Source organism: Sinocyclocheilus anshuiensis, unplaced genomic scaffold (genome assembly GCF_001515605.1).
Source record: "Sinocyclocheilus anshuiensis isolate Anshui unplaced genomic scaffold, SAMN03320099.WGS_v1.1 scaffold999, whole genome shotgun sequence".
Lineage (NCBI taxonomy): Eukaryota > Metazoa > Chordata > Actinopteri > Cypriniformes > Cyprinidae > Sinocyclocheilus > Sinocyclocheilus anshuiensis.
Window position 1 is genome coordinate 7,562 of NW_015544197.1, and position 9,034 is coordinate 16,595.

The 9,034-nt window shown below is 49.4% G+C and overlaps 1 long non-coding RNA gene across 1 annotated transcript; it reads right to left on the reverse strand.

The window, feature by feature from the left end:
- Positions 1-5,261: 5,261 nt before the first annotated feature.
- Positions 5,262-8,086, reverse strand: LOC107696748 (uncharacterized). The gene is made up of 3 exons (XR_001635122.1): positions 7,985-8,086; positions 7,530-7,535; positions 5,262-5,273 (listed from the first exon to the last, which is right to left on the reverse strand). It is a non-coding gene; the product is annotated as an uncharacterized LOC107696748 (long non-coding RNA).
- Positions 8,087-9,034: the final 948 nt, after the last annotated feature.

Sequence of the window (9,034 nt, forward strand, 5' to 3'; positions counted from 1 at the left end):
CAGCCGGGAACAGCTCGACGACAGCCTGAGCGCCCTGATGTCACACGATCCTACACAGGACTACAGCCACAAAGATCTCGCCAAGATCATCGGGTCATTAGCCCACAACCTCCTCGCTCAGGCAAAGCTGGGTGAAGCAACCATCTCCCGCATGGAACAGGAAGCAGCAGCGTTGAAGCTCCAGGCTGAGGAGGCTCAGAGAAACCTGGTGCTTGCTCAAAGTCAACTGGACCAGCTAACGTCGGAGACTCAGCACCAGCACAGGACGGTGGACAAAAAGGACCCAGAGCTGCAGGACGAAATAGAGAGACTCCAGAAACTCTTTGACTGATCTCCGTGTAGACACAGCACGCCGAGAGCAGTGGGAAAAGGACACCAGAGAGCAGCGATGAGAGCAGCGACTGAACTTAAAGAGAGAGATGTCAGGGCCAAGGCCTGCGAAGGCCACCTGCAAAGTTCTTGGGCTGAAGTCAATGCCCTGACCCAACAAAGAGACTATTTAAAAGAAGAACTTGACACGGTTCACCAGGAGCTTAAACATGCATACAGACTGCAAAGTGACGCTGAAAGGGAAATGCACACCACAGAATTTCCCCTAACCAGTAGACTGTTACTTCCTAGTCAAGAATTCCCAGTTCGAAAGGAGGGTGAGAACCCACTGCTCAAGACATCAAGTCTGTCTTCCAGTCACGGTGTGTCACCTAAAGAATTGGATAAGCTGGCTAGAAATATTCCCACTTTCACTCCAAAACCTGCAGGAGGCCACGACGTGCACGCCTACCTAAAGGACATTGACTTTCACTTGCAAACTGTTGCCAATGTTACCACACGAGACAGACTTTATCTGCTCAGGATCACCTCCAGCCATGAGGTGCGGAGCTTTCTAGACTGGCAGCCAGAAACGGTCAAAGTGGATTACCAGCAACTGCAGCAGGCTTTGATTAAGGAGTTGACCCAGAGTCAGAGCAAGGACTGATTACGACCATGGACCTTAAACAGGGCAGACAGGAAACCACGCAGGCCTACTACAACAGGCTCAGACAGGCCTACTTCGGAGCACGGAACGAGCCAGGAATGGAAGAGGATTTCAACTTCAAAACTCTGTTCCTCCAGAACCTGCACCCAACAGTGAGTCACCACTTGGGGGTTCTGGCTTGCCCACAGACTATGTCCACCCAACAGCTGCGAGACTTAGCCCATAAGGCCTATGCCAAACAAAGGACTGCTTCTGAAAAGACGGGAAAAGCCCCACAATCTATCCTGTCGCTAATCAGAGTTCAGAACTTAGAACTCTAGAGGGCGCCGAGCCAAGCCACAGTGACAAACCTGTCAACTCAATGTCAAGATCCTTCCCAGCCAGCAGAGAGCAGCATGGCCATGGCGGTGCCTGTCCTAAGCACCAGACTGGACCCCCTGAGAGATCCTGGGACAGGTCACAACCACCCCTCAACCGAAAGGGTGGAGCCACATGGGAAGCCAAGAGACGGCCCAAGGGGAACCGACACAAGCATCAAGCTCAGACTGCCAGCAACAGAACCCCTCTCAACATGCCCTGGACAAGCCCAAATATAAACCATCAGCAGAACAGAACAGGGAAGTTACGTCTGAATCAGCAGAGATCATGAGACTGTTAAAGGAACTCCTCCAGAAAAAGCACCACAAGGGAGACAAAAAGGACGAGACAGATCAGTTATGACTAAGCATGAGATCTGACCTCAACGCCCACTCGGAGTCCTCTCAAAATGAACCTCCCAACCAGATCACTGCTAATCCACTATCACAGAGCCAGATATCCCGCACCACACTTGCCAACATCCTGCAACACACCTCCAGCCAGGACCCCAAAGTATCAGAAAGCACTGTTTTGGTGCATCTCCCTGACAAACCACACGAGACCAGCTCTGAATGCTTGCCAGTCACCACACAAGCCCCAGTGCCAAGACTCCTGGGGAACCTAATGAACCTAATCGTGGCCAAAAAACTCTACCTGGCCATCACATTGGAAAATGAGGTGAGACTGGAGGCCCTGGAGGCCCTGGTCGCTGACCTCACTTTAATGTCTGTCCAACTCTTCGACAGACTTCATATTGCAGCCAAGAGAGAATCAAACTCTTAAGTATCAGAGGTGTGTGCTGATTGTGCAATCATACAGCCAAAATTATGTCCAACTGGAACAATTAGCTCCCATTTCAGCTCGGCCCTATGAGTTTAGTGCACCATGTGTGCATCTCTCCAATGGAGTTTAGTGCGCATCTCTCCAATGGACACATATCCTCTTCTCATTGGCAAAGACCTGCTAGACCGCTTTGACCGCTTTGAAGACTTTAACAACTGAAAATATGGGCTCAAGTTCGAGAACCTCTGCCTCCTCAGTCACCCAGATCGCCCGAACAGACTGCTAGGTCACAAAGGTCACATAAAATCTCGCCGCCAGCCGCGGGAACGTCTCGGACCAAGAGCGAGGTTCAAGGTCGCTGCTCTGTACTTTCCAGCTAGTCAAATACTCATTCACTTACAGCTGAATGATGTCACAACAACTGGCCCCATACTAGCACTGTGGGCAGACAATTCAGCCATCAGCCTCTCACTGTTCAATGCTCTCAAACAGCACACAACGAACATTCATTTTGCTAACAAGCGCACACGATTCCCTTTGAATCCCTGCCCATCAGCTATGGTGACTGCCAAGGGCACCTGTGCCCTGAACGTGAGGTGGAATGACAGGAGTCTAACCCATTACTTCCTGGTCCTTCCAGACGCACCGCATGATGTCTACATCGGAGCTGACATTCTGATTCGCCTCAGGGCTCACGTGGACATGATCAATGAAGTGATATGGGCTCCAATGACCTCACAGTCACCCACTGTTCCTGTCAACCTCGAGAACCTCCTGTCAGGCCAAACCATCCCTGAGGCCTGCACGCTAATCAATGAACAAGAGACTGTAGTACCAGCTTACACCAAAGGGGTCGCTGTTCGACTCAACCTGCGAAGCAGCCAAGCTCTCAGCCACACCCTAGGCTTCTTCCAACCTTCACCCAAATGTGGGGAACTGGGCCTCACTTTGGAAGCCACACCCTGTGTTGAAGTGACATCTCGGGTAGTGTACATCCTGTTCAACAACTGCACGGCAATGGATGTCAGAGTGCCTAAGGCCTACCATCTGGGGTGGCTAGTGAGTTATGACTTCCATGACTTTGAACTAATTCTACCAATAATTGGACCCATCTCAGATTCAATGATTCCAGAAGGAAGCTCAGGCCACACAGTATCATCAGCACCCTTCAAGATCATCACGATAACTTCAGTCATGCCAGTGGTGAAGCAGCAGGTGTGTAGGACAGAGCTAACAGAAGACCAACACCTTGCCGTGTACACAGTCTCTAACCACTCCACCTGTGAGAATGACAGCGTGACTGCACCTCTGACTGCCCACAGCACAGAGGAAGTAATGACAGAAGAGCGCTCTGACTGCTTGCCAGTCACCACACAAGCCCCAGTACCAAGACTCCTGGGGAACCTAATCGAAAGGGAGGTGGCCAAAAAACTCTACCTGGCCATCACATTGGAAAATGAGGTGAGACTGGAGGCCCTGGTGGACACCGGCGCTGACCTCACTTTAATGTCTGTCCAACTCTTCGACAGACTTCATATTGCAGCCAAGAGAGAATCAAACTCTTAAGTATCAGAGGTGTGTGCTGATTGTGCAATCATACAGCCAAAATTATGTCCAACTGGAACAATTAGCTCCCATTTCAGCTCGGCCCTATGAGTTTAGTGCACCATGTGTGCATCTCTCCAATGGACACATATCCTCTTCTCATTGGCAAAGACCTGCTAGACCGCTTTGAGCCCCTGTTAGACTTTAACAACTGAAAATATGGGCTCAAGTTCGAGAACCTCTGCCTCCTCAGTCACCCAGATCGCCCGAACAGACTGCTAGGTCACAAAGGTCACATAAAATCTCGCCGCCAGCCGCGGGAACGTCTCGGACCAAGAGCGAGGTTCAAGGTCGCTGCTCTGTACTTTCCAGCTAGTCAAATACTCATTCACTTACAGCTGAATGATGTCACAACAACTGGCCCCATACTAGCACTGTGGGCAGACAATTCAGCCATCAGCCTCTCACTGTTCAATGCTCTCAAACAGCACAAGGGCATCTGTGCCCTGAACGTGAGGTGGAATGACAGGTGTCTAACCCATTACTTCCTGGTCCTTCCAGACGCACCGCATGATGTCAACATCGGAGCAGACATTCTGACTCTCCTCAGGGCTCAAGTGGACATGATCAATGAAGTGATATGGGCTCCAATGACCTCACAGTCCCCCACTGTTCCTGTCAACCTCGAGAACCTCCTGTCAGGCCAAACCATCCCTGAGGCCTGCACGCTAATCAATGAACAAGAGACTGTAGTACCAGCTTACACCAAAGGGGTCGCTGTTCGACTCAACCTGCGAAGCAGCCAAGCTCTCAGCCACACCCTAGGCTTCTTCCAACCTTCACCCAAATGTGGGGAACTGGGCCTCACTTTGGAAGCCACACCCTGTGTTGAAGTGACATCTCGGGTAGTGTACATCCTGTTCAACAACTGCACGGCAATGGATGTCAGAGTGCCTAAGGCCTACCGTCTGGGGTGGCTAGTGAGTTATGACTTCCATGACTTTGAACTGATTCTACCAATAATTGGACCCATCTCAGATTCAATGATTCCAGAAGAAAGCTCAGGCCACACAGTGTCAACAGCACCCTTCAAGATCATCACGATAACTTCAGTCATGCCAGTGGTGAAGCAGCAGGTGTGTAGGACAGAGCTAACAGAAGACCAACACCTTGCCGTGTACACAGTCTCTAACCACTCCACCTGTGAGAATGACAGCGTGACTGCACCTCTGACTGCCCACAGCACAGAGGAAGTAATGACAGAAGAGCCATACCCAGGTTTTGAGACACAAGTCCAGCAAATTCTGAAAGATGCTGATGCCATACAGGAGGATGCAGACCGCCACAAACTCCGTCAAGTCCTGTACAAATACAAGGAATCGTTTGCCAAGGACTCTTTAGATTGTGGCCTCACTAACCTCCATGTTGTGCGTGTCCCAACGCACCCAAAAGCTCCACCCACTTTTGTCAAGCAATACAAGATCCCCCTTGAATCGTACGAACCAACAAAGCATGCCCAGATGCCAGGGTAAGAGGGAACTTAAATTATGTTGATGATCTTCTGATGAAACACACGACAGTAGCTGATCACCTGAAAGAAATTGACCATGTCCTGCACCAATTGACCACTGCCGGTGCCAAGATTGCCTTCCACAGAGGACAATGGTGTAAAACCAAGGTCAACTATGTGGGCCTGCTCATCGGACCACGGGGCATTGAGTGCCAAAGGTGGGTAATGCTGATGTATGCCCACGACGCACCATGTGCGGGACACCACGGCACAAGAGCCACTTATGAGACACTGAAACAAGTGGCATATTGGCCCGGCATGCAGCAAGATGTGGCAGAGTATGTGAAAGGATGCCTTGTTTGCTGCCAATTCCAATCGGCGAACCCAAACCACAGAGCTACACTGCAGTGCAGAGGAGTCACATTTCCTTGGTCAGACCTCCAAATTGACTGGGTCGGACCCCTACCCAGGTCAAGTCTTCTCCAGGTTTGGGCTACCGCCGAGAGTCAACTCAGACAGAGGCACCCACTTCACAGCTGAGATCATGCAGCAGATTTGGGAGTACAAATGCAACTGCACATCAGTCACCATCCAATCTCTTCGGGCCAAGCGGAACGGACGAATCAGACTGTGGTCAGCATGCTAAGAAAATATGTGTATCCTAACCAAAAGGACTGGGATGTAAAACTTCCCTGGTGCTCATGGCCATCAGAGCAACTTCACATTAGTCAACAGATGTGCCTCCCTTTGAGCTAATGACAGGCCGGCAAATGACATTGCCCCTGCACCTGCTGTACCAGCCAGGAGACTCCAACCTTGTCACCGCCTACACCCCTCCCCCATACCTTGATGAACTACACCAGCATTTGAGAATCACATTTGCTTTCGGCCAACAATGACTCCAAAAGAGTGCAGAAGGCCAGAAAGCATACTACGACCGGAAGGCGTCACACAAAGAACTGGATGTGGGCGACAGGGTCTGGTACTACAGCTACACACAGTCGCTTCAGGCAACCTCTCATCGGCTATCAAAGAAGTTTCTGCCACACTGGACGGGACCGCATGAGATTGTGGACAAACTCTCCCATGTCGCATACCGGATCAAGCTGAGCCGAGGACAGAAAGAACCAGTTTTCAAATGGGTCCATCGTAACCAGATCAAGAGACATGTGACTGCTGGCAGGGAAAGATGGGGGGGGGGGGTAGTGCTAACTAGGCTTTCTTCTTCTCTGTATCAGGATGTTGCTGTGGCTCACTGTCCTGTGTCCTCCAAACAGAGGAAAGCCACAACCCGATATCACATCACCGGGTTCAGCATCAGGCATTGCACTGAGGGACCAACCTGGACTTCTTGTGACCAACTGTAGGACTCACACCCAAAAGGTGTATGTACGACTCGACCCCCGAAATGTCTACCGGACACACTACCACACACTACAGTTGGGCAGCTGCCCGCTGGACTGAGAATACCCTCGCTCACGCAGAAGCCGATATCAAACACATGCTCTCTCAGTTGCAGAAAATGACTGTCACTCAAGCAGAGCTAAGCGGACATAACAGGCATAACAAACGATTCCTGTTTTTTGAAGTTGAGAGTTTTGAAGTTGAAATCCTCTTCCATTCCTGGCTCGTTCCATGCTCCGAAGTAGGCCTGTCTGAGCCTGTTGTAGTAGGCCTGCGTGGTTTCCTGTCTGCCCTGTTTAAGATTTCCAAACGGGGCCTTGCTCGGAGCAGCTGTTGGAACCCTGTTCAACCTGGGAGTTACCAGCGTCAACTCCGTGAGCCTATCTACCCTGAGGCAACATGTAAGGGAGATCCAGACTGAGATGCCCCAGCTGAGTTACAGACTATAGGCAAATTATTATAGGGCACCTTGATGGTTCGAAACACTCACAGTGTCCTGCTGAACCAAATTGTGAACTCCGTGAAACTATTATTTTGGCCAATATTGTAATCACGATTATTTAACACGATTATGAGGGGGCCATATGACCAAAACTTTATATGAGTGATTTATTTAAAGATAGTGATACATATCAAATATATTTCCTGTAAATAAGGTTGCTATGACATCTTGTAGCGCTTACTATCTAGCTAATAACTTGTAGATTAATTAGTAACTTGTTATTTTGTCTTTTGTTGTTTGATTAATATTAAGTACACAGTCGCAGCAGGAAAATAGCCCACTTTTACTTTAAGAGATAGACTTTTACGGATCCAATTTACCGTTACACGCGTATTTTCATTCTCAACTCTTTATGTTCATTTATTACATGACCGACGAAGGTATACATGAATAATCACTAAGCACCACATTTTGACACATTTTTGCATGTATTTGACCGTTTAGGCGCGCACCTTGAGCTAAAAGATGACTTTACATGTCTGTGTTCTGTTCCGTCTCTGAGCGTATGCACAGAAAGCCTCCTGAGGAACAGCGCAAGTTCTCTTTCGCGCTCTTAAAAAACACGAATAAGTTTAATAAACTTTAATAAATCAAGCACATTCCATTTTTGTGAAAGTCACGTTACATGATTTTACTGATTTGCACTCGATTATTGTATTTTCATAATCGTTGGAGGCCAAAATCGAATTAGTTTTTCGATTAATTGCACAGCCCTACCCTGAGCCTAGTACAAACAGTGTTATCCTCTGTTACTACCCGTCCAGCTGACTCTCTTAAAGCCCACCTTGCCTACTCCCTGGGAGGATCCATCCTGCTACATGTCGACCCCGAGTAGAGCGAGATGGCGTTTCTTCTGAATCTACCCATCATTGAATCCGACAACATTTAAGACTCAAAGACTCAAAACATTGTCAATGTTGGATTTTGGCAAGGAAACACTCACATCAGGATACACACACCAGATATGGTAGCCTACCACGACAGTAACCCACAGTTATACCTGGCCCCAAACCTGCACATGTGTACCCTGACCAAAGATATTCATTATCTCTGCCCCAGCAAGCCCTTCTTCCGAGACAACACTGAAGGAATCTGCGGGCTACAACCCATGCAAAGAGAGACACTCTGCCCTGCTGAGGCCAAGCGCACAAGTCACAGAAACGCAAGTAGAGATTGTGGGAAATCAGTGGCTCGTCAACACGCCCATCCGTACTGCCACACTGACCTATGACCAGCATGACACTGACCTATGACCAGCATCCTCCACCTCGGGGACCTGGCGCTGTACCACCTTGCAAGTGAAGAGTACCAATCCGAGGTAGAAATTCCAGCGTTCTTCAAGGACCACAGTCTCACCCTGGAACCTGAATTGGAACTGAGCATTGAGGAAGGGGGGTTCCAGATGATTGACATCCTCCCAATCGACACAGCCCTTCAAGCACTGTCTCGGCTGCCTGTCCAGACCAACTTTCCCATTGCCCGATCCTGGACCCCTTCCATTTGCCTCGCCACAGCAATTGGGTACACCCTAACTCTCTTCCTTGCCTTTGTCCTGTTTAACAGAGTCAACGGGGTGCAAAGGTCCATGAACAGAAACACCCAAGCTGAGGATCCAAAGGCTGAGAAAAATTAGAAACCACTGGCCATGCAGCCTTCATGATCCACCTGCCATCGGGCCTTCATGATCCACCTGCCATCTGACCATCAGGATCCACCTGCCATTCGGCCTTCAGGATCCACCTGCCATCTAGCCATCATGATCCACCTGCTGTCCGATCATGTTCAACTACAACTGTTGTCCGACGATGTTTATAGGTGAACTTCGTCAGCCAAAAGGGGGGAAATCTGTAGCATCTGCTTAGGATCATTGACGATCGTTTGGGCTTTATGTCTTAGAAACCCTTTTAGCCTTTTGACATTTGCATATAAATTACAGACATGGCCCCACATTCTACAT